At 33.9% G+C, this 26,525-nt stretch overlaps 1 pseudogene; it reads left to right on the forward strand.

Moving 5' to 3' along the window:
- Positions 1 to 18,977: 18,977 nt before the first annotated feature.
- Positions 18,978 to 19,441, forward strand: LOC120199262 (annotated as a pseudogene).
- Positions 19,442 to 26,525: the final 7,084 nt, after the last annotated feature.

Genomic DNA, 26,525 nt, shown 5'->3' on the forward strand with positions numbered 1-26,525 from the left:
CTAGGTTGTTTTTTAGGTAAAAGGGGGTTGGGATTTGGGCTGTTGAGAGCGAGAGGGGTCTTTCGGTGGGTTTTTACTCTCTCCGACTACCGTGGTTGGCCGTGGCTTACCGTCGGTGACCCGTGGTTTTTCCTTTCCAACGAGGGAGTTGAGAGAGTTCTTAAACTCTATTTTCTCTCCCAAACTTAAAAAGGGTAAATGAAGGGTTTGATGAATTTCGACCTTGTTTTGGCCTTAAATAACATACATGAAACGACGAAGTTTCGATAGGAGGTAGGGTTGTATTTTGGTGCATTGGATAAACACATTTTTAGTCCCTCTGCCTTTGTAATTTCATCTTTCAGTCATTGAATGAAATATTGTTTGTTTCGGAAAAAAAGAAGAAGAAACTCAAAAGAAAAAAAACACTCAAAAACAAAAAAGAAAAGAAGGGAGATAAGTGTTTTACCTTAGTTCGAAACCAACCGGAAACCCAAGGGTCTTCGGAGCTTCAAGTTTTTCCAAAGGTAAAGGCTTAGATCTAGGATTCTATGTTGTTTTTAGGCAAGAGGGGATTGGGATTCGGGCTGTTGAGAGCGAGGGGTCTTTCAGAGGGTTTTTACTCTCTCCGGTTGCTGTGGGAGGCCGTGGCTTACCGCTAGTGACCAGTGGTTTTCCCTTTCCGACGAGGGAGTTGAGAGAGTTATTAAACTCTCTCTTTTATCTCCCAAACTGAAACGAGGTAAATGAAGGGTTTGATGAATTTCATCCTTGTTTTGGCCTTAAATACCATACACGAAACGATGTAGTTTCAATAGGGGTAGGGTTGTATTTTGGCGTGTGGGATAAACACATTTTTAGTCCCTCTGCCTTTGTAATTTCATCTTTCGGTCATTGAATGAAATGTTGTGTTATTTTGTTTCGAGCACCTTTCTTTTAAATGTTTGTATTTAAGTCATATCTTATGTATTATGTTATTTTCGTTAATGTTGGACTATGGTTACAATATTCATAAAGCTGTCATTTTAGTCATTTCTTTGCATATTGTTGCATTTTGGTTTAATTTTTATTTTCCCTTACGTATTTCTAATTTAATTTATTTTAGTCCTAATCATTATTTATGGGTTATTTTCATTTTTAGTACCTATATCTGTTTAAAATGTTGATTGTGGTTCTAATTTGTTCATAATTGTTGTTAGGTTCTTTAAGTTTCTGTTAATGTCATTTTGGTCCCTTAAATCACTGAATGAACTTATTTTTTGTTTGTATTTCAATCTGTAATGTTTTTTGTTTATATTCTAGTCGTTTATATTGAATATATGTTTTACATATTATGCAGTTATATGTATTTTATTAAATAATTATCCTTAGCTTTTATTTGTTGTAAATATTTTATTTCGTATATTTTCAATCTCATTTGTTTCCATTGTATTTCTTTACCTATTGATGTGACATTCAAATATTTTCAAGAACACCAATTTATAGAATGGGCGTGGAAAACATTACTTGATCGCAGTAGTGTGATCCAATACGATGTTCGGACAAAATGTGAACTTGAAATAAATCAAGTTTATTTTGCTAATTAATTCTTTTTTATTTTAAATTGAACAATCCAATGCATGTTTCTATAAATAGCAATTTATTTTATTTTATTGCAAATTGTCGATATTCAATTTATATTCGAGTTGAGTTTTTAAATCAATCAGGAGTGAATATTCTTTTACAGATAAGAAATAGGAGAGACAACTTTTTCCGATGGAGGATTGTTAATCTCGAGATTTCTTTTCAAGTTAAAAAAATTTCCCGAATAATATTAATTTGAAATAAATTAATTAAACTTTAATAAATAGATCATATTTTAACTTTATATTCGATTTATAATTTCTATCATATACGACAATATATAAGCGACTAAATATTAATTTTCGGTATTGTGAGGTGCTAATCCTTCCCCACACGTAATCGATTCCCGAACCCATTAAATCGGATTTTTGGTAAACACAGACCAATTTTTGTCTTAAAAAACAATTTTTTCCTTGAAATTGTTTTAAAAGACGGTTTTAGGTATTCGACCTACCTAGCTCAAAGATTGATAGAAACTCCTATTCAATTTATTTCATATTATTTGAAAATCACCAATTTTCAAATAAAAATCATAATTGTTTTTTTAAAAATTAATTATTTTAAAAAAATGGTTATGACGCCAAATATACTTAAGTGGGCCACACGTTCGAGGCGTTGAAGTTTCAAGGACGTGACAATATCATTTAAATAATTAAATAATTTAGTTAAAAATTAATACATCAATGATAAAATTAAAGTTACTTCATAATTAAATAGTCATTTATGTTGTTTATCCGAACTTTTATTTTTAAAATTATTATTTAATCTATTAACGATTATTTATCAAATAAATAACCCATTTTTTTCTTCTGAAATTCATTTAATTTTTCAGAGTGTATTACATTTTAACAATTTCACTAATCAAGTCAATTGTGACAAGAACATGTGAAGAAGCATGTTTGTTCCTCAAACAGCCCACATGTTCACTGTCGGGTCGTCAAATTATATTTTAATTGCACTAAACCAAAGTTACTTACAAATAATTCTGTCAATCCTACCAAAAATTATTTTCATGTCATATATGCTCCTCAACCAATAAAAATTCATTTATCTCATTTTTTTCAAAGTAAATATTTAACTCTTTCCTAAATGTAAATAATAAATAAAAAATTATTTGAAAATTACTTTGAGATGGATAGTCTTATTGATTGGAATCATGGATAACCTAGTGAATCGAGTCTATCAAATAACTTCTCCAATTCTACGACTGCAATTACTGAAAGTAAAGTTTTATAATATAAATTATAATTTTTTATATAATTAATATATTTTAAGGACAAATTATTAAATCACTCAATTACATGTAACTATCTCATTTGAGTTCCGGTAATCAAAATTTTAAATAACAAAAACTTTTATTATTTAAATTTGATCTGATTGATCTAATTCATTAACGGTTATTTATCAAATAAATAACCCAGTTTTTCAGAAATTCATTTAATTTTTCAAGTGTATTATTTTCAACAATTTCATTAATCAAGCCAATTGTGACAAGAACATGTGAAATACCATGCTTGGTCGTCAAACAGCCCACATATGCTTCACCGTCGGGTCGCCAAATTATATTCCCATTGCACTAAATCCAAAGCCACCTATAAATAATTCAGTCAATTGGGCAAATTTTCAACGTAGAGGTTAATGCTATCAACAACATATACGTATTAGACTTGAAAAGTTACTGAAAAAAACCTAACTTTTGCAAGTAAAAAATAAAATTACCGGATTGAAAGGGAAATTAAATAGACAAGGCTTGAAATGTACTGTATATGTTTGTTCATTTTGATCCAACATTTAAAACATGTTACAAGAAAACAAAATACACATTCCTAATCTAATAACAAGTTTGAAGTTCATTATTTAATCAAGTGTAATAATATGGTAAGTATGTCATGACTGAGAATTTAGTTATTATCTGATAATTGAATAATTTTTTAAATATATTAGATTATACAGAATATATATATATATATAAGTAATACTTTTTATATTATTTATTATCACAAAAGCAATAACTCATATTAGAAATGATATAATATGATTACGGTTAATTGAGAAGTTATGAAAAAAAGTACGTGTAGATACCATGTGACAAATTTCTAATTGATGATGAGCTATTAGGGTTATGGTCCCTAAATTATACATGAGTGGACTTTTATGATATTCCTTGTTTAAAACAGTGGTATTATTTTTCTTATGCAAAGGTGTGTGCTAACTTAAAACTTGAGCTTTAATTAGATTTAACCTTAACTACATGTCAGGAGGGAAAACCCTACCGCTTTGTTCGCTCCTTCAAGTGAGCTGCAGTTGTCGGGAAATTTTGGGGGGATGACCTCCGGACAGGTTGCCAGATGGTGGTTCTCCGGAGGTTGGGATCGAGCTTGAACAAATTGAAGTGAGTAGGAAGTCGGGGCTGGTTCAAGATCAAGACTTAGGGAGAGTCTTGAAGAATCCTCAAAGTGATGATCATGTGGTTGGGGATAATTTGGAGTCTGGTGACTCCATAATGGTCGATAGTTTGGAAAGCCACAATCCTAATAATCCTATCTTAGTGCCAGAAACCACATCCATTATTTAGGGACATGGTCAAAGGGATCTCATTGGGTGAGAGCCAGAATGGTTCGATCAACGATTTGGATGTGAAAGTTATGCCCGAAGACGTTGTATTGGTACCGGGTGGTCCTTTTCCTGAAATCAATTTCTTAAGTCCATGATAATATCGACGCTAAATTAGAAAATTGCCTAATTGTTCGATTATGGGGTAAATCTATTGGAATCCTCAAGGGGATATTAATTTGATTGATCCTGATAACGAGTATTATCTTGTGCGATTGGCTATGGAAGCAGATTATAGTCATGTCTTATCCGGAGGCCCTTGGATCATTTACGAAAGTTATCTTACTGTCCAAACTTGGAGTAGATCTTTCTCCACCGCGGCTGACCACCCAACAAAAATAATGGCTTGGTGTCGACTTTCCGGGTTACCATATCGGTATTATACGAAAAGCTTGTTTAGCTATATTGCTGGAATCATTGGTCATGTGGTTCGAATTGATTATAATACTACGGATGGTAGTAGGGGACGATTCCCAAGACTTGCATTATTGTTGATTTAGAGAAGCCTCTCATCTCGGGTATTATAATGGGCACAAACAACTAGTGGAATATTATGAGGGTCTACCGATTATCTGTTATTTCTGTGGGAAATATGGGCATGTGCAAGAACATTGCGGTGTTAGTTCTACCGTTACTGAAGGGGTTAGCCAAGAGGTCCGAGAGAGGATAACAGAGGATAATCCGCATGGACCTTAGATACAAGTAGTCAAGAGGAAGAAGAAGAGCTCTCCAGGATGTAAGAATAGTACTGATGAGACAGTTAGCCGAACACCTGGGTAGCCTCTAGGTTCCTGTTTTTCAGTCCTAGAAACGCATCTTGAAGATGAGAACTTGGTTCTAACCCGATAGTGACAGGGTTGCCGATGAAAGGCACGACATTGAGTGGAGCTCCTGGTGTTGCTAAAGCTGACTGAAGATTCAACGAGAAGGCTGAGACCAGCGTTCAAGGATCTACAAGGAAAACTATGAGACAACCTATGCAGGGTGAAGGAGATGTCCCGGTGGCTTCGCTACAAACTCTTGATAACAATACTATTGCATCAAAAGATAATGCTGTCCAAGTTCATTCATCGCTGGAAAAGGATAAACATACTGTTGTTCAGGTGGTGGTTAATAATGAGAATCGAGTCACTCGGGAGCAAGAGTTACGCATGTCACAAAGAACTGCGAAGGTCTCTTCTCGGAAAGTTGCGAACAAAGGCTTGTCGACTGTCCAAGGGTTAACACGAAAAGGTTTGAAGGCGAGGGAAAAAGATGATAGAGCTCCGAGTAAATCGATCCTGATGGAGTGGTTGTCTTCAATGAATGCTGAGCTAAACCACGCTCAGAAATTGTGTGATCCACCCATTCATGGAAATCCTCGTTCCACCAGCCAGATGGAAGAAACAGTTCAATGGAGGGAGAATAACACGTTTGAGCAGTTTGCTCAAGATGATGTGCAGGTTTAATTGTGGCTTTGCCATCCTTTTGATAACTTATTTTTTTTAGGACTAGAATCATATTTTGGAACATACAGGATGCCCGTGACCCCAACTTCAAACATTTTATTAAGCTTTTAATTGAGTTCCAAAAGCCCGACTTAGTGGCTATCTTTGAACCTCAGATCAGTGGAATGGATGCTGGTGTTTTATTTGGAAGTCGGGTTTCGAATTTTCCTATAGAGTTGAGGCTAGAGGTTTTTCAGGAGGCATTTGGATTCTTTGGAGGAGCTCGATCCATTTCACTATCCTTGCGGTTTCTCGACAATATGTTCATTGTTGGTGTGATTCTGGATCCAAGGGTGTTGGTTTTTATATTTCGTGTATCTATGCTAGTCCTATTTGTGGGGTATGAAGCAGGTTATGGAATGAATTGAAAATTTTGGCTCTTGAGACGAAACGACCTTAGGTTTTGGGGGCGATTTCAATGCGATTGGTAGTCAGTCAGTGTCAGGGAGGATCCCAAAGTCATACGAGTGTCTATCAACGATTGTGTGACTTCATGTTCGAATCTGGGTTATTAGATATGGGTTTCAGTAGGCCAAAGTTCAACTGTAAAAGAGGGACTCTATCGCAAAGGTTGGATAGATGTTTATGCAATTCTCCTTGGGTCTCAAATTTTCCACGGTCGGAGGTGCTACATTTACAAAGGTTGGGATCCAATCAACGACCTCTCTTACTTGACTTTGGTAAAGGACAATTGGTTGTACAGTTTCGACCCTTTTGGTATATTGATGCTTGGAGTGAACATTTCAATTTTTTGAATCTAGTGAATAATGCTTGGAAGGTCGAGAGAAACATATATGAAAACATTTTGGAGTTCCAATCTAAGAGTCGAAGTTAGAACAAACATGGTTTTTTAATGAGGATTTCTGTTGGTTTCAACTTCAATTTCAAAAGTCTGGTATTGTGCTTCCGGGATCGTAAACCCCCCTTTTTCTAAAGATTGTTTTCATGCGTCTCTTACGATGGCTCGCTTGCTAACGAAACTAGCAGAGCCATTGGGAGTGCTAGGCCTGCCCCTTTCTTTCAAGCCAAACCTGCTAAGCGGATAGATATTCAAAAAGAATGATTGAAGCAACTGTTGGATTTATGTTCTTAATGCTATAGTTCTATATTTGCGGGGGCAGGATTTGAACCTGCATTCTTCAAATCATGAACTTGACGAGTTAACCATTACTCTACCTCACTTCTTCCCCTTATTCTTCATCGTTGTAGTCCTTGTAAATCGATGAATTTCTTCTCTTATGATAATACCTTACCACTTTACGGTCTATCGAAATTGAATAAGACTGGTAGGAAGACTTCTAGTGGGCTTGGAAATATTACTTGAGCTGGTAAGCAGTATCAACCACACTTTCATTCACTCACGGATTAATAAAAGACTTAAAATCACTCTTCGCTCAATGAAGACAGAAAGGTTTCGGCTAGTGTCATTAATCGAATAAGTGGCTACATGCGCGGCGATGAAGCCCCTATAGTTTTTGTTACCGAGATTTCTTTTTTTTTTCATTGTTCCCAGTGATATTTTTAGGTAATCTGGTCCGATGTTGCAAACAGTCAAATCTGAACTAAACCTTGTCGCTCTTCTTTCTTTCCTCGCATGCAAGAAGCACACCAATAGCGTGAGTTGCGTGATTCTACTGTGTTTTTTACACTTGACTGGGTGTACAGTTAACAGGAAGAGAACCTCGATTCTCCCAAACAACATGCGGGCGGCGTGCTTATCTTGTGTGACAACACTACAAAGCAAGTGGCTTTTCTAGGCGGGCAGATGTGTCAAAACACTACAGAGAAAGTGGCACTTTCATTTAACATGTTATGATCTTAATGCCCTTACGAAGTAGTGATGAGTTTCACGCGCTCTAAGCCTGACCCGCGCACGATTAGGAAGATTGGCCAAAATCTGATTGGTACCATCCACCCTACCCTACCACCTATAAGAGATCATCCATCTTATAGCCGCCCGAAAAAGAAACTGCAATGATCTTGAATATGAATCCTACAACGATAAAAAGAATCCCATATAAATACCACTAGATTGAGCACCTTTGATTTCGTAGCCGGTCAAAATCTTGGCTAATTGATTGAAGTGGGTAGCTCCAGTCGGCCCATAGATCATGAAACAAATAGGGTGGGTAGGACCAACCACCACACTATACGTATAGACGCGAAACCCTTAGTTACCGTACGTACGACTCTCACTGAATACGACTCACATAAAGACTCCTAAATCCATCCCGAGCCTTTTATTCCACCTCTCATCTTCGATCATTGATCAAACTTGCATTCCCCAGGCGCTATTAAATGGGGGGTCTTTAATTCACCTATTGTATGTATCAGTTTGGCTTCGTCCAGAACCAAGAAGGCATTCTGGCGGGTGTGGGCGTATAGGATGCCCGACCGCTACATAAGCTAAAGGACTACAACTAAAAGCCAAGCCAAAAGTAACTGACTTCTATTCTCGTTAGGATTGGATAAAGATGGGGAATCCATATATCGTAGTTGTTCGCCAACATCTCTAACTAACATACGATACAATTTCACTTCATGGCACACCCCAAAAAAAGAAAGAGCTTCGCTTAGTGGGTCTTCCTACGCTAACGAATGCATCCTTTCTCTTATGTCTTAAATTGGTTGGGAGATACAAAGGGGATGCTCCGAAAGAGATGTTACAAACATGGTACTAGAGCCTTGATTCTACCAGTTGTGGGTGTGAGAATAGGTGTCCTTTAGGTACATGCCAACTGTTTGACAAAAGTTGCTCCTAATATCAGTGAATGGGTGCTTCAGTATGAAATTTGGTCAAACCAGAGTTAAACGATTTTTGGAAAAGTGTCAGAGTTTCAACTAGATTAAGACTAAAAGGGTTGTTAGGTAAGCCTTCGATCTTCTTTGCTTCTCATTCTCTGTATAGAATCGATAAGTCGTATATGTTTTCCTATTTTATCTTTTCGGCTGGTTTTCTAAACATATTTCCAAGGGTTCTTAGCATTCATAATTCTTATCTAAGAAACTAGAAAGAGAAATTTTAGTTAAATAAGTCTAAAAATAAGAGTAAGAGGCCCCGAGGGAGCATGGTTTGGCCATAAACGCGAGATTCGATTAAGGTTATTATAACTTATCTGCAATCTTTAGGTCAGTACCGGTTGTAGTGCCTTATAGTGAGGCAATCAGGTTCGCTGAGGGTGTCATTCTGTAAATGACTAAATTTTAACGTTATGGGTCCACACGGTTAGGGTTGCACCTTCTATTAAGTTACTATTTTGTATTGAGGTGATGCTATCTTTTGAACTCTGATTACTTCAAATCACTTCATTTACAAAGCGATTTCCCAATGATCTTGCCCCCACACTCCTCAGCAGAATGGAGTTGCCGAGAGGAAACATCGCTATATATTGGAGACAACTCGCTCTCTCTTGCTCTTTGCTTCTGTCAGTAGTCAATTTTTGGCTGAAGTTGTTTTGACAATTGTACATTTTTTGAAATGAATACCTTCCTTTGTTATCTCCGGCCTGTCTTTTTTTAGAGAAAATTTACTACCCGTCGAACTTTGAAGAGCTTCAAGTCTATCGGAAGAGGATGTGATAGTAACCCCAGCTACTTCGTCTAGAGCCTGACGTACATTCGTGTAGGAAGACTCGGCCTAACCACTTAGATGAAGCATTCTATTATGATATGTGAAAGAATACCCTGTTATAGTGCTTAAATGGGGCTATTAGTGAAGGACCTATGCGAAAGCAAGGTTCTACGTAGACGACTATGGCCAGAAAAGAGAGGGAATCCCCAACTCGTTGAAAGACTTAGTGGATCCCTTGTTACTATGTGGTAGAAGTATTACAAGATAGCCTAGAGCGATCAGGATGTATAGTGGACTCGTTAGGGAAAAAAAATCTTCAAAGCAGCATCGAATTCCATTTATTATAGATCAACTTCTTAAACTGAAAGCTTTCAAGCGACAGGAAAGAGTGTCTTCCGACTAAGGAGGAATGAACGAAAAAGATGTCCCACTACGAATGTCTACAAGACAAAAGGGGAACGTAAGACGGAGTTTCTCTGATGCCAGAGCAAATAAGTCGAATTCTCCCTTTTATACTAAAGCCAAGTCTGACTTTGGTCCCATACGTATCTTCCCATTCCTTCTTACTTTTATCCTACTCATGCTTCTAGCAATCACCATAATAGGAATATGAGTGTGTCAAAAGAGTAGGCAATTGCAAAAGCTTCTCTCTTCTCTTGTTAGAAATAAGAATCGACATAAGGAAAGCTTTAGCATTTTTATAATGGTAGGGGCTGCTGGTACTCTTAATTCAGCTGGTGAGCCCTCTTATTTAGGCACATCAAACCGATCCCCTTTCTTGAGATGATGCTAAAGTAGTTAGAAAGGAAGTTGGCAAGGATTGTTCACTAGAATGTGCTTGTATAGGGCTTCTTATCGCTCTTCACTATCCATCAGCTAAAGATATGTTGCTCTAAAGACATTAGGGGAGTTTACATTGTTCACTCGAAGGGGGATAAAGGTCGCAATGTGGGATTGACCAACATGAGAGATTATATGAATGGGTTATTTGCCTTAACTGAATCAGTGGTATCAGTTACTCAATAAGAGGAGACATTTGGACGTTCTAACTCCTATTCTAACTACTAATCAGTTATAGGAACTGCAAAGATAGAAGAATTAAATACGCATACAAGCTCGCTTTAGGTGAGAACTCAAGCCATTCTACTTCGGGACAATGAGAAACTAGTCTCATTGCTGCATGCTCTTCTTCCCGATCTCGATTTCCGAGTTATATTATCAAAATGAGACCTGCAGTTCAAATACCTCTTATGAGTGGAGCCCTTGTTCTATTTGAGAGGGAGTTGACCATCTCTTGAATCGTAGCGGGATAGATAACTAGAATATTTTAGACTTTCTAACCTTTACGCCAAGTGAACTATCAACATTCCATTCTATTAACCTTCTTAGCACCTACAAGCAAAGGAGGAATAATTGGAATATTGTCTATTTAGTCCAATCAACCCATTTGCAAAATAGCAACCGAACGAAAGAATGATAGTGTACGACTCCTATGGGTTCCCTCTCACATTCGTCTAGGTGAATAGACACACTAGATTCTTTCGCTTACTACATCAATAACGTAACAAAACCGTACCTTAGATCGGAGGAATCATTAGCGGTACACATAACATGAAAATTCAGGATGTCAATATTATTATTAATAAACCGGCCAAAAATTATTATTATTAAATATTTTTTACAAGGTCCAAAATAGAGGCCCATTTCAAAGCAAGTACTACAAGGGTTTTACCATTTATCTCCAGCTGCCACTCTCATCCAGCCGTTGGATCAAATCTGACCCAACGACCTAGAGCAATTTCATAACCATTTTTTCGTAAAATAATTAAATATTATTTTAAAAACGATTATGACTTTTATTTTGGAAAATTTGGTGATTGGAATTAATTTGGAATTAAATTGAAAGGAGTCACCATCGAACTTTGGATTAGGTAGTTCAAATACCTAAAAACGTCTTTTAAAAACAATTTTAAGAAAAATCATTTTTAAGACAAAAATTGGTATGCGTTTATAAAGATTCGATTAAAACGGGTTCGGGAGTTGGTTACACATGGGAGATGATTAGCACCCCCACATCGCCCAAAATTGGTACTGTGTCGCTTACATATCGTCGTAAATGGTAGAAATCATGAATCGAATATAAAGTTAAATTATGATCCATTTATTGAAGATCGATTAATTTACTTTGAATTAATTATTTAAAGAAAATCCTTTTACACTATTGACATTTATAAACTTAAAAGACCAAAATAGTAAAACAAAAACTTAAGGGATTAAATAGCAAAAATAGAAATATAAAGTACCAAAATAGCACAAACAGAAACTTAAAGGACTAAAAAAATAAAAACAGAGAATTAAAGGACTAAAATAGTAAAAATAGAAAGTTAAAAGACCAAACAATAATTAAATTGAATGTAAAACAATGATTAAAATAAAATATTTGAAAATATAATGACCAAATTCAAATTCTAATAAAAATAACAAAATAAGTAAGAACATGACTAAAATAAAAGTATTGAAACATTAATGCTCACAATAAAATAAGGTAAAAGTTCTTTAAGTGGGTGAAACATAAAATTACAATAGCAGAGGGACCCAAATTGTAATAAAATCTAATTATGTTGACTAATATGCAAGAAAACATAAGATAGTGTTGAAAACATGTTGATATTTCGATATAATAAATTAAGTTAAATGAATTTTAAGATTTTCCAAATGATTTTCTAAGTATATTCGATAGAATTATTCGAATATCAAAACATTACTCCAAATCTTTCAAAGATCATTTTTAATCCTTAATCAAGTGTAAAATTAAGTTGTAACCTTAAAACAATTTCAAAATAATTTTACAAAGTATTTCGAACCATTTCAAAGCCAAAAATTTCAGATTGCTCAAAGGGAACCGATTCCCCCCCAAGGGGGGTACCGATTCCCCCATGAATGGTTTGGCTCCGAGAATTCCAGTATGCCCGGAGGGAACCGATTCCCCCCAGGGGGTACCCATTCCCCCTTGTATAACGGTCTAAATATTTGAATTTTACACTTAGGGAACCGATTCCCCATAGGGGGTACCGATTCCCCCACGCTCCAAACTGTTTTATTAATTGTTTTCACACTAAAACGGCTATATTATTTTCTCTAATCATCCCCAACGTTCAGAAGTGATTCAAGGTGTATTTAAGAAAGCTTAGAAGCCATTGATCAATAACAAGAAACATCAAGCAATTAGAATCAAGAGAGAATCAAAGAGAAAGCATCAAACCTCAAGTTTGAGCATTTCAAGCCTATTTTTCATTCAATATTCATTTTGCTTTCAAGAACACTTATTGTGCTCAATTGTATTTATTCTTGAGTGTTCTTTCTTTGTTCTAGAATTGTGCAAACATATTTGCCTTGTGAGGTTTTTCTTGTAAGTTTGTAAATTTGTATTTCTCTTTGAGAAAAGAGTGTTCTCAAGAATTGGGGTATATTCTTGAGGGAGTTGTAAGGTTATCTCTTTGGCCTCAAAAGAAAGAACAAATTAGTGAATTTGTTGGAAAATCCTTAGTGTGGATAGCTAAGGTAGTGGACGCAGACTTTGATTGATAAAGTCGAACCACTCTAAATCGCTGTGCAATTTCTTTCAATTTTCTGCAAAAGCTTCCACCAAAATTGTTATTGCCAATTCACCCCCCTCTTGGCCGATTCAGTCAATCGATTAACTCAACAATTGGTATTAGAGCCTAACTCATTTGAAGGTTTAATCGCCTCTTGAGTTGATCCGGGAAGAGTTAAATCGATAAAGATGGCGTCTACTTCCGGTTCATTCTCAATGGAAGAATCCAGACCTATTGACGTGCCTCCACACTTCAATGGAACAAATTATCGTCATTGGAAGAGGTGTATGATGATATTCATCAAAGCATTTGATATGGAAGCTTGGATGATAATCAAGAAATGATATTCCTCTCCTACTAAGAAGGTAAAGAAGTGGAGTGTTCAAGAACGGAAGGAAGCTCAACAAAACTCAAAGGCTATGCACATGTTGTGTTGTGCAATTGATCCTAATGTATATAAAGGAGTTTCTTCTTGTTCAAGTGCCAAGGAAATGTGGGATAAGCTTGAGAAGATCTATAGAGACAAGGAAGAAGAAGAAGAACCAATAAAAGTGATGTCTCTATTAGCTCTTACAGAGCCAAAGGTATCTTCTAACTCAAATATATCAAATTCAAAATCTTTTAATGAGTTACAAGATGCTTATGATAAATTATATTCGGAGTTTAAGACCATGAACTCCAAATACAATAAATTGATTTCTAAATTTATTGCTAAAAATTATCTTCTTTTGAAAGCTAAAACAGACTTGAAAAATCAAAATGAAATGTTGAGAAAGGAGTTAGAGCTTTCAAAAATAAAATCTGAAAACTTTGAAAAAGAAATTTTCAAATTAAACAAACTTCTTCTAGAAATGAAAATGGATTTTGAAAATCAAAATGAAATCTTGAAGAAGGATTTAGAACTCTCAAAAATGAAATTTGAAAGTATTGAAAAAGAAAATTTCAATTTGAAAGATAAGCTTGAATGTTTAACAAGAGAAAAAGAGATCATTCTAAATAATTCATCTAGTTCAATAATGACAATATGTTCACATTGTCATTATCATGGTCATAAGGAACATACTTGTCCTTTAAAGAAAGGAAAACGATTTAAAATTAGACAAGTATGGTTCCAAAAGGAACAAGAGGCATTGAAACTAATGTTCAAGGATCCAAAGCAATTTGGATACCAAAATCTACTTAAATGTCTCTTGTAGGTGTGTGAGAGCAATGGTGATAAAGATGATGATATTCAAGATGCTCTAGTCACACATAAAAAGGGAATGGGTAACCTCTAAACTTAACATTTTTATTATTTGGTTGCTCATTTAGTTTATGCATGCATGAGGTTTTAAATGTTGAATTATGTTTTATCTCATGTATGTTGAAAAATATTGTATGATGAACATGGTAATTTTTGGTAATGTTTTATAAACTCTAGTTCATCATATTAATTTTTGGTCAAAATTGTTTTTAAAAAGTAATTGATATCTCTTTAACAATTGATATCAATTTTTCAAGAACTTTGGTTTTGCAAAATTTTGACCTGAAATTTTTCTTAATGTTTATGCATAGATTTTTGTTTAAATATTATAAAGTTTTAATGCATAACATTTTCAAAAAACTTTATGCATGTGCTCTTAATCTCTATAATCAACATTGCATAATGTTTTATGTGTGAATGGGTTAAAAGCATAATCTTTTGAAAAATAAATTTGATAAAAGATACAATGTTTTATTTTAAATGATTGCAAAATTGATTGAAATTGCATCTATTTTTGATTATGCTTGTTGGTCATAAAATAGGGATATATACATGGTGCATTTAGATTCTTTTGATATGACTAATTTATGCCTAATTGCTAAGGATGAGCATGATAGTTGGTTATGGCATAGGAGACTAGGACATGCTAGTATCAGTGTTTTGCAACGGTTAATTCAAGGAGACCTAGTAAGAGGGCTGCCTAAGCTTAAATTTGATAATGATAAAATCGGTGATGCTTGTGCTAAAGGAAAACAAAAGCGAGTTTCTTTTAAATCCATTAATGATGTATCAACTAGTAGAGTTTTACAATTGATCCATTTAGATCTTTTTGGGCCAACTAGAACTACTAGCTTAGGTGGAAAATAATATGCATTTGTCTTGATAGATGACTATTCTAGATATACTTGGGTTCTATTTTTAAGTTCTAAAGATGAAGCATTAGAACAATTCATCACGTTTTCAAAAGTAATCCAAAATGAAAAAGGTTACTCTATAACTAGTGTTAGGAGTGATCATGGAACTGAATTTGAAAATCTTGGATTTACTGAATTTTGTAACTCTAACGGTATTAGCCATAATTTTTCAGCACCTAGAACCCCTCAACAAAATGGAGTTGTTGAAAGGAAAAATCGAACTTTAGAAGAAATGACTAGAACCATGCTTTGTGAAAATAATTTGCCAAAATATTTTTGGGCGGAAGCCACAAATACCGCTTGTTATGTTGTAAATCGAGTAATGATTAGGCCAATTTTAAAGAAAACTCCATATGAAATTTTCAAAAATAAAAAGCCTAACATTAGTTATTTTGTACAATCTACATTATTATGGTCCGGACTCTATTAACTCCTAATTATGAATTTTTTTTTATTAATTTGTTTGAATTATTATACGACTTTACGGTGACCTGATCCGGGGTACGACCCATATTGTTTCAGTCCGGACTCTATTAACAACTAACTTTTCTAACTTCTAACCGCTAATTTTTATTTATTTATTTTATGTTTTAAATATCATACGACTTTGCGACGACCCGCTCGGGTTACGACTCGCATTATTTACGGTATGGGTTAAATATTGAAAATTAATGCTAACATTTTATTTTTATTGCTCTTTTAATTTTTTATTTAATTTTATGAACATTTACATTTCTGTCCTTTGCTTTTTACTTATTTAATTTCAGTCCTTTAATTTCATTACTTTAATTTATTATTTTCTTTATTTTTTTTATCCTTTTATTTTTTGGTACTTTAATATTAGTCCTTTTATATATTTTAATTATCTTTAATATTTGTATCCTTTTATTTTACTCCTTGACGGATCACCTTTTTAGATTTAGTCCATAATCTTTTAATTATTTGATTCGTATTTAGTCATTAAATTAAGAAAATTCTTAATTTGGTCATCGCTTTTGCTCGAGGTTCCAATTTAATTATTCGAATTATAATATTTATTAAAATTAATTTAAATTAATGTTAGAACCTCTACTTTAGTTAGATTTCAATCTAGTCCTTTTAATTTAGGGAATAATTTGAATTGGCCCTCGCTTGAATGCTCAAGGGACCATCTCGGTTATTCGATTCAATAATTGGTTTAAAAATCAAATAAGGTTAATATTAGAACCTACGCTTATAGGTTTGTGCTTTTAGGCCCTTTAATTTTCATAATTTGACACTTTAAGATAGAAAAAGTCTTAATTTACTCTTAGTTTAATTAGGATAAATAAAATTTATTTGATTGCATTTATTTTTAATCCTAAGGCAATGTTCACTTATTAGGGAATTAATAGTATATCTCTCGCAAGTATGCTCAGGGGGTGACTACTGGTGATTCCCAAAATAAGTCGACATCCTTTTCAAAACCGCATCATGATTTTCTAAAAACGAGGCAATATTCGATTATCAAACACAATAGATGATCTCCCGCATTTATGCTAGGGGCGAATGCTATTGGCTTTAATAAACGAATATTATTTTCAATTTTACATCCGTAATGGCTTTTAAATTAAGTAATGTTTGAACTCAAATTTTTTGATTTTAAATATAGGGTAACCAACTAGGTATCAATTTTTGGGCGTTTGTGGGGGTGTTAATCGTTCCCCACGCGTAATTGACTCTCTAACCCGATTTCTAGATTTTTGCAGACCTTAAAACTTGGTATTTTTATAAAAATAAAATGTTTTATTAAATCACTCATTTTTTGTGTGTCTCAATCGCACCTTAAATTATTGGCGGCGATTCCTCACATTTCAAATTCTTTTCAAAAGAAAACCCCAAGTCGTTGTCGGTATTTCCCCGTCCGGGCGAAAAACGGAGTTGGCGCTTTTCAACATTTTCATTTATTTTCTCCTCATTTTTATACCTAACTTGCGATTTTCTAAACTACTCAAATAAATGTATGAATTTATCATTTAAACAAGTCTTTTAATTGATATACCATCACTGATTACTTTAGTTTATTATAATAATATTCTATTATAAAATTTTAACTTCAAATATAAACACAATTTTTAAGATTCATATGAAGAGCATAATTTTAAGTATTTCAAGCATTAATTTATGAGATTTGGGATTTTTATTTTAGTTTTATAAGAAAATATTTTTTTTAAAAAAATAATTTTTAAATTTTTTTAATAAATTTTAAAAAACTGAAAGACATTTAATTTAATAAAAATATCAAGTTTAAAAAAAGATATCTAATTAGAATACTAAATGTATATTTAAATTTTAATAAAATCATTCTAATCAATAATTTATTTAACTATTATTGGTATTATTGGTAAGGATGACAACATGTTAGATTTTTTGTTAACCCGATCAAGTATACTCCTCTATTTGAATCTTCTTGAAAGGAGATTTTGTATGATTCGAAATGGTCCATACAAAATGAAACATCGATAAATGTCTCTTTAAAAAACCTCCCTAAACTTAAGTGGAGGAAAAAGAGTGAGGTAAACTAATGTCTGTAAGGGCCTATATTTGAATCTAATCTCTCCCAAGTTTAGGAAGGTCCTATCTAACTTAAACTTGATCCAAACTTTAGGGTAAACAACTTTATCCAACTAGACATATAAAAATAATTTATTTTTGTTAAATAAAATAAAAATCTAATTAAAAATTATAGAGAGAGTGGTATTATAACAACTACCCAGGTATATAAAAAATAATTATATTATTATTTTGAGCCCGAGTATGAGATTATATGTCTTAAACTTGAATTCAATCCAACTTAATTTAAACCTGATCTTTTAGAAAATAACCTTATCAAATCAAATCAATAATCTTTAGATTTGATCAAATTATCATAATTAGGTTAAGCTTATTATTAAAAATAATAGTTAATTTAATGAAAGCCAAAATAAATAGGGTAAATTACAAATATGATAACTGAATTTTACTTTATTTCCTATTTCACTCATTGTATTTTAATTTTTTTTTCAATTTCCTCACTACACTTTATGCATTGAGTTTTTTTTTTGTCGCTTGACTGTCAAATAGTTAACGGCATTAAAATGTGCAATTATATAGATGCAAAACGACGTCATTTTGGTGAAAATTTTATTTTTAAAAAACATAAACATTTTAACGTTGTTAACTATTTAACAGTGAAGTGACCAAAATAGTTGAGAGATTAAAGTTCACAGACAAAAAAAACCCAATATATTAAGTTCAATGAGAAAATTAAAAACTTTTAAAGTTTGGTGAGCAAAATTGGATAAAGAATAAAGTTCACTTATGAAATTTATAATTTACCCAAATAAATTAAACCCCTTTGCTCTTAAGATCAAATTTTTTTCTCTATAGGTGGGACCGGACCGACAAGCCTTTTATAATGCTTAAAAATACTCCTTTACTCGCATCCGATAGAAAGCACGCTCACCTAAGTGCGGGCCCACGGTAAAGATTATGTTCTCCTCAATGAGCGGACCCCGCTCACCAATCAATTCAAAAGGTCAATGGATTGGCCAATGGGGAACTCTTGGGTCTGTGGACAACAATAATTTCTCTGTTGTGGATTATATCCTTGAGGGTGTCGCTGTCGGCTCAGTTTTTTCACACGTGTCGATCAGTGAGATCTTCGTATTGGGCTATTCCTAATTACATGGTGGCCACGACACTTTGTAAAAACTCCCATCATTTTCTGGAAATCATGTTTTTGGTTCCCTTGGTTTAGCTTCTTTTTCAACCGTGTCCACATTATCAGAAGGGAAAATATTGGCTGTGATCACTCTGTTATATTCATCTATAAGAATTAGCAGGGCCGGCCCAATACATGTGTCAGATGGACGGCCCAGGGCAGCATATTTAAGGGGCATCATATTGCTGGGGAGAAACTCAACGGATTTGTTACTTTTTTTTAATAAAAAGATGCAGAATCAGGTGAAGTGTAGATGTGGAGAAGAGAAATGCCCAGAATGGGAAAAAAATCGAATTACAGGGCGTGATTGAATCGCAGCCTTCTTTCCAAGATCCTCTCCAAGATCTCCAAATTGGACAGCTTTGCCGCCCTTCTTTCTGGGTTCTTTTTGTTTTGCTATTTTCGCTCTGGGTTATTTACAGTTTTAGGAACTTTTAAAATAGAAATTCTGCAGGGGATCTACACTTTTACGATCGGGTATCATGATCATGAACTAACGTGGTCGAAAGTGGAGCTGAAGAAGCCCATGGTGGTGCTGAAGAAAACCAAGTGCATGGGCGTTGATCGGAGTGACGACGCTTCTTCATCAAGTGCGGAGCTCGATGTTGTTGTTGGGGTTATTCGCCACAAGATTTTCTTCAAGTCTAGGCTTAAAGCCCTCATTTCTGGTACATCTTTAACTTTGATTTCTTAAATTTTCAAGCTTTTCCACAATTTGCAGTTAATGAAGCATGGGTTTTGTTCTTTGGCAGTTAAGGAAAAGGCTAACACTGCAGATGCTGCTGCACTGAAGCAATCAGTATGAAATCCATTGATACTACTTTTTGACTAATCCGAATCAGATATTATAAATGCTCGTATATTTGTCATTTTGATCAATGTTGGTTGTAATTTACTTGTCCGGATGATGGTGTTTTCAGTCTAAAACTGATGTTTCCAAGGGATATCCTTGAATGTATTTGTTCTTGAGAGTTCCATTGGAGAACAATAATGCAAATGCCAAAATGTATCATTGGAGAACAATAATGCTAATAATGCTAGAACCGTTCACATTGAATTCTTTCTCAACTTTTATGGTATAATCAGACGGTATTTGGTTCATTTATGGACTTATTTAGATCGAGTACCGCAAAAGTCTATCATGGAGTGATCGTTCTAATTTAATTTACTTCATTCACAATGTTAGAATTTGAATCTCTTTGTTTAAGAAACCTAAAGTTCCGTTCTGTTAAATCAACTAATAATTTGTAAAAATCGATCAACTTTTAATATACGATAAAATCTAACGTGAACCCAGAGTTTATTTGACAGAAAGCTACAAGAGCAGGGCAAAGTCAATTTTAACCTGGTATATTTTCACCCCTCTAAAGCTCTAAGGAGTAAGGACCGGCCACACCTGCACGATTTCTCAACATTTCAGTTCTCTTGCTTCTCTTGCTTCTCTCCATTACCTCCACTAACCACTCCGCGCCTTCTTTAATTCCCGTCCTGCAGTCATAAAACAAAAATGAATGTTCATATCTTTTGTAAATGTAAGTGAAAGATTCTGGGGCATCCAGGTAGGCAAATGGAGCTCAACTTGGAGATGAGATTTTTATGAATAAACAAACTTACCCATCAAATGCAGAAAAAGTCTCAAAGGAATATCTGTAGATGCCGGGGCGTAAACCAGCCTTTCACTGCCCTCCATACCAAAATTTAGGTTCAAATTGACCCTTTTATTTGACTACTTGGTTTAACTTGGTAATTGTATTTGGCTTATTGGATCAAATAGGTTAAATAAGTACCGAATTAAACGAAGAAGCATTCATGTGACAATGTTAAAGGGACTTTTTTTACTATATGCTTTAAAATTTCACTGCTCGATAAGGATATCAGCGGAGTGATGAACGTTTCTCGTTTTAGGTTTTTGCAAAGTCTTGATTATCGTAAAATAAAAGAGGTTTTTGTTTCAAAAAATGCACGAAGGCATCGTTTTAGGTGATATTTGTAGCCTTGTAAGTTTTGGTTTGTATTAGTATTGATATTGTTTGACTATAATTTCTATTACATTTTTGTTTTAAAAAAATTATTTATGTTTTGTCTATTATATGGTACAAGTATAGGGGCATAAAATTATTATTTCGCCCAGGACATTAAAACTCATTGGACCGGCCCTGAGAATTAGTCCTTGTACTTTAATTCGATATTGTTGTCTCTCCACATATAAATGTCTTAACACTATCAACTATTATGGTTAAAATACTAACATAGAATTTATTTACAAACACTCTTAACCAACACGAAAAAAAGTTAATGTTGTACAATCATGTATCTTCTCCGCAGGCCTATGTAAGAAATTGTTCTTCCTGCATAAAACTTTTGCAGAATTCCTTCGCAGTTGAGACACCAAAAGAGCATCTCTAAACATAGGACCTCTCCAACTTTACACTTTTTAGGAAGCCCCGACTTTTTTACATAATTTTTTGCAAACACCACGTTACCACGTCAATTTATCAAGCAACAAATAGTTATAATAATCTTATACCTAACGCCAGTTTTATAGGTCCCTTCGAAAAAAATAAGAAAAACAAAGAGCTTCATCTCCACTTTTCAGCTACCCTTCTTTCATAAAAAAGATAAGATATCATAATATATGTCGACTGTCATATAATCATCATTATAATTATCCGTCTAAATCAAAATGGATGAACCTTCCACTATCGATACTATCCATTTTACCATCAATAAATATCAATGTAATAAGTTAAAACAAGTGGTTTTAAGAAAACAATTCAAAAACTTTATTTTAATTAGGTCCTAAATTGCAAAGATTTGTGGAGAAAATACCCTTATATTTAGGGATTGTAGGACTTAACACATCGTACCTTTCTTACGGGTACATTCTATATACGACCATCCCTTTTGTAATACTATATAATATATTATGGGCAAATTCGACTAAATGGGACCGTGAAAAAAAATCTCGTATATTGTGTCGTAACCTGTTTTCGCCCGGGCACGAATTTTTTACTTGGCGGGAAAAGTGATGTGAATAAATATTTTTGAAAATAATTTGGGAGTCGCCATCGGCCTTTTGGATCAGGTAGGTCGAATACCTAAAAATTATTTTCTTTAAAAGAGTTTTAAGAAAACATTAATAAAAAAATTAACTGATCTGCGTTTATAACCAAAAATTCGTTTTATTTAATAATAAAAAGGGATTCGTGGTCGGTTACGTTTAGGGAAGGATTAGCACCCCTACAACGCCCAAAATTGGTACTTTTTAATTATAAATTGTCTCTATTATTAAAATTTAAAAATTCAAAAATATATTTAATTTATAATCCTATTATTTCAAAATTATATAAAAAAATATTTATTTATTTAAAAATATCAGAAAATAATTTCTAGGTGCCTTAAGACAGCTCTTTTCTTTGATATCGATAAATATTAATTTAAATAATATTGTTTAATTTTTAATTTTAAAATATCAGAATAGGACATTCAGTTGTATTAAGACTGTCCTTTTCTTCGATATTAAAAATAAATATTTAAAAATTTAATTACTATTTATTATATATATATTTATGAATACATAAAAATATTTAAAAATATAAACAAATAAAATTAAAACAATAAAAATACCACTAAAACAATATATTTTAAAAGCAGTAAAATAAATGAAAACATATAAAATAACTGACTAAATTATAGTAAAAATAAAATTAAAAACCTAATTCATAATTAATCAAAATTATAGGGATTAAACATGCTATTTCTTTATTTTATTTATTTAGTGACTAAAATAAAATTATCTAAAATTCGGATATTAGAATAAATTAAAAATATAAACTAGGGATTAAAATATTATTTATTAAAATTAAGGGATTAATTCTGTTATTTATCCTAAATATATTATTTTAACAAAAAAGGACTAAAATAAATAAAATTAAAATTTCGAGATCAAATTAAAAGTATTATGAATTCGATTTAGTGACTAGAATGTAAAGTTTACAAGTTGGAATGGCTTCGGACGGGGTTTAACTATTATCTAATTACGCGCATAGTCCTTCCCGAAACGACGTCGTTCGGGAAGGCCTATAAAAGGTCCAAAACGGCTGGCCTGAAGGGCCAGCCTTCTTTTCATTTTTTTTTCTTTCTCTCTCAAGCAGAGAGAGCTCTGGCCTCTCTCTAGCTTCCCTCATCGGAGGGAAGCAGGTCACCGGACGGCAACCGTCTGCCGCCGTGACTGTCACCGCCGGCCACCGCATCCGGTGGCCGGAAAATTTTATTTTACACCGTTAAATAGATCGGGACGTCCTAAGGACGTTTCCGGTGTTCTTTTTCCTTAAAAAGCTCCTAATCGGAGCAAATCTACAAAATTACCTTCGGTGTTTCGAAGGTATCGGTGAGATCCGGTGATCGGGGCTTCCTCGGTAAGTTTCTCTTCTTCCTTTTTCTTTCTTTTCTGTTTCTTTGCTGCTGAGATCGTTGGTATTAGTTTTTTTTTTCGTATATTTTATGTCTCTCTTTGTCTCTGTCTCCGTTCTCTCTGTTTTCTCTCTATCTTTTTTTTTTCTTTTTTTTTTCAGGTTCGGGTGGTGGCTTTTATAGCCACCACCGGTGTGGTCATCGGACCGGTCCGAAGAGTGGGTTTCGGTGAGTCACCGGACTACCAGTGGTGACTCACCCCTTAGCCATGGCGTGGACGGCTGGCGTTGGAGCTTCTGGAGCCTTCGTTTGGGACGTGGCAGCGGCGGAGGCGGCTGGAGCAGCAGCGGCGGCCGTGTGGCCCTAGGGTATCATACCCTAGGGTTTCCATCTGGAGGTTCTTGGACCGTTGGATCATGCCAGATCCAACGGTCAATCTGAGGCGGCTGGATTAGGGTTAGGAAACCCTAACTGAAACCCTAAATGTTTTGGGTTTCAGTTTGGTTTGGGTTTTGGGCCGGTTGATTGGGCTTTGTAATTTAATATTATTTATATATGTATTTAATATATATTTAATAATAATAATAATAATAATAATAATAATAATAATAATAATAATTATTATAGTAATAATAATAATTATAATAACAATAATAATAATATATATAATATGGGTAAAAAATTAGTATCTTCAGCTGCCCCTCTTTGCTCATTCTTGTGTTAACAAGAATAGGGCAAAGATGAAAAGATAATAAATTTTTTTATCCATTTGGCTTCACTTGATCATAATGGAAATGTTGAATAAAATCTTCTCTTTCTTTCAAATGAGTTCTTCTCATTATGAACTTTCCGCTGGGGATGATGTTGACCTCTTTCTTTCTGTGATAGAGTCATTCAAAAGGTTGAATAAGCTCTTGATGAGTTCTTCTCATTATGAACTTTCTCTAGAAAGGCTGATGCTAATCTATCTCTTTCTGTGATAGAATTATGCAAAAAGTTGAACAAGTTCTTCTTATTATGAACTTCTTCTTCCTTCTTCAGATGAGTTCTTCTCATTATGAACTTCTCTGGAAAAGCTGCTCCATCAAGTGATAGATTTGAGCAAAAGGTTGAACAAATTCTTCCCATTATGAATTTCTTCTTCCTTCTTCAGATGACGAGTTCTTCTCATTATGAACTCTACCTGGCAATGTTGATCCATCAAATGATGAATTCAAACAAAAAGTTGAACAAGTTCTTCTCATTATGAACTTCTTCTTCCTTCTTCAGATGAGTTCTTCTCATTATGAACTTTCTCTGGAAAAGCTGATCCATCAAGTAATAGATTTGAGCAAAAGGTTGAACAAATTCTTCTCATTATGAACTTCTTCTTTCTTCTTCAGATGAGTTCTTCTCATTATGAACTTTCTCTGGAAAAGATAATCCATCAATTGATGAATTCAGGTAAAAGGTTGAACAAATTCTTCTCATTATGAATTTCTTCTTCCTTCTTCAGATGAGTTCTTCTCATTATGAACTTTCTCTGGAAATGATGATCCATCAAATGATGGATTCAAGTAAAAGGTTGAACAAATTCTTCTCATTATGAACTTCTTCTTCCTTCTTCAGATGAGTTCTTCTCATTATGAACTTTCTCTGGAAATGTCAATCCATCAAATGATAGATTTGAATCTTTGCTAAAATCTTTGAAATTCCTGTTAAAAATTCAACATAGATGAAAATGAATGAAAATGCACCTATTTTTGTAAACACCTAAAATATGATGCATGAATGTTGAGTTATTTGATTTCAGATTGGTGAATTGAGTATTTCTTCAATTGTAAAAACCCAATAGATTTTTCTTCTTCAAATGAGAGAATCTATCATCTTTGACAAATGTAGATATAATGTCACAAAATCTCTTGAGAATAAAACTCAATAGTATAGGCTCTTGAAAAGCTTGCATTCAGGCAACATGTTGATTCTGATAACAACTCATCTGATTATGAAGTGACCTTTCAAGATGATTTCACAGATATCGATAGTTCTTCTAATACCGAGAAATCTTGAATTATGATTCTGATGAGAAGAATAAACTGTTATACTTGACAAAAATGGGATTCTCAGAGGCTGAAACTTCAAATAGCCCTGTAGAGACGTGGTCCAGATTCATCAATTGCAAAATTGATAGATTTTATATGTGCTGTTCACATGACTAATGTTACTGACACATTTCTTCCGGTACAAGATGGGAAGCCATTATGTGATGATCCCAATTACAAGCAAAGGCGAAACTTGTGCTATGATTTTTGGGAAAGGAATAAGCAAAAGAAGCTTGAAAAGAAACTTCTTAATGAAGACGATCATGCAGTTCATCTTTTAATTCCAATGATTGGTTCTGTAGTTCTTACCAAACCAGATCAGATAACTCAAAGAACACTTCCAGAAGATGCTATTGGCAAATTCATCTTCCAAATTCAATGATTGGTTCTGTTCAACCAGATCAGATAACTCAAAGAACACTTCCAGAAGATGCTATTGGCAAATTCATCTTCCAAATTCAATGATTGGTTCTGTCCAACCAGATCAGATAACTCAAAGAACACTTCCAGAAGATGCTATTGAGTCTCCTTATTTCTACTATGAGCAAATTCATCTTCCAAATTCAATAACTGGTTCTGTGGTTCATACCAAACCAGATCAGATAACTCAAAGAATACTTCCAGAAGATGCTATGAACACATTATTCTTCTCAATTCAATGATTGGTTTTACCAAACCAGATCAGATAACTCAAAAAAAACCCTTCCAGAAGATGCTATGAACACATTTATCTTTCCAAATTCAATAACTGGTTTTACCAAACCAGATCAGAAACTCAAAAAAAACACTTCCAGAAGATGCTATGAGCATATGGCATTTGTTCCAGTTAATGTTTGGACTAGGATATCACAGTGCTTATTCGATGTAGAGCCAGAATTTGTAGATTCGAAACATTTTCATGCTACTACACTGACAAGGGCTATATTCATAATTATGCCAATTAAGAACAGATTTTCTCTTTATTCTGCTTCCTCCATATGCTGATGCTTTTCCATTGACAAAGAAATGATGGCCTTCCTGGGATCCAAGAACAAAGTTGAACTGTTTATAAACATGTACAGGAAGTGCCAAATTGACAGAAAGGATCTGTAAGGCTCTTGAAAGTTATGACAATGAGCCACCTTCGAGTATTCAGAAGTATGTTCTTGATGAGTGCTGAAAATGGAATCTAGTATGGATTGGAAGGAATAAAGTTGCTCCACTTGAACCTGATGAGGTGGAAAAACTTCTAGGTTTCCTTAAAAACCATACACAAGGATCTGTATAGAGACATGTTTCCCAGTG

The sequence above is a fragment of the Hibiscus syriacus genome, unplaced genomic scaffold (assembly GCF_006381635.1).
Source record: "Hibiscus syriacus cultivar Baekdansim isolate YM2019G1 unplaced genomic scaffold, ASM638163v2 tig00000340_pilon, whole genome shotgun sequence".
NCBI lineage: Eukaryota > Viridiplantae > Streptophyta > Magnoliopsida > Malvales > Malvaceae > Hibiscus > Hibiscus syriacus.